Source organism: Zea mays, chromosome 3 (assembly GCF_902167145.1).
Source record: "Zea mays cultivar B73 chromosome 3, Zm-B73-REFERENCE-NAM-5.0, whole genome shotgun sequence".
Lineage (NCBI taxonomy): Eukaryota > Viridiplantae > Streptophyta > Magnoliopsida > Poales > Poaceae > Zea > Zea mays.
The window spans coordinates 216,370,972-216,371,939 of NC_050098.1; positions in this window are offsets into that span (position 1 = coordinate 216,370,972).

Consider the following 968-nt stretch of genomic DNA (forward strand, 5'->3'; position numbering starts at 1 on the left):
GAGCAACCGAATTTTGCTTCTTTGAAGCCCAAGACACTAAGGATCTTCCCAAGAACTGGCAAGTCCCCGATGTGCTCTTCCTATTAATCTTACACCCCGCCCAATCAGCATCGGAATAACCAATTAAATCAAAAGTGGATCCCCGAGGGTACCAAAGCCCAAACTTAGGAGTATAAGCCAAATATCTCAAGATTCGTTTTACGGCCGTAAGGTGGGATTCCTTAGGGTCGGATTGGAATCTTGCACACATGCAAACGGAAAGCATAATGTTCGGTCGAGAAGCACATAAATAGAGTAAGGAACCTATCATCGACCGGTATACCTTTTGATCCACGGACTTACCTCCCGTGTCGAGGTCGAGATGCCCATTGGTTCCTATGGGTGTCTTGATGGGCTTGGCATCCTTCATCCCAAACTTGCTTAGAATATCTTGAGTATACTTCGTTTGGCTAAGGAAGGTGCCCTCTTGGAGTTGCTTCACTTGAAATCCTAAGAAATACTTCAGCTCCCCCATCATAGACATCTCAAATTTCTTTGTCATGATCCTACTAAATTCTTCACATGTAGATTCGTTAGTAGACCCAAATATAATATCATCAACATAAATTTGGCATACGAACAAATCATTTTCAAGAGTTTTAGTAAAGAGAGTAGGATCGGCCTTGCCGACTTTGAAGCCATTTGCAATAAGGAAATCTCTAAGGCATTCATACCATGCTCTTGGGGCTTGCTTGAGCCCATAAAGCGCCTTAGAGAGCCTATAAACATGGTTAGGGTACTCATTGTCTTCAAAGCCGGGAGGTTGCTCAACATAGACCTCTTCCTTGATTGGTCCGTTGAGGAAGGCACTTTTCACGTCCATTTGATAAAGCTTAAAGCCATGGTAAGTAGCATAGGCCAATAATATGCAAATTGACTCAAGCCTAGCTACGGGTGCATAGGTTTCACCGAAATCCAAACCTTCGACT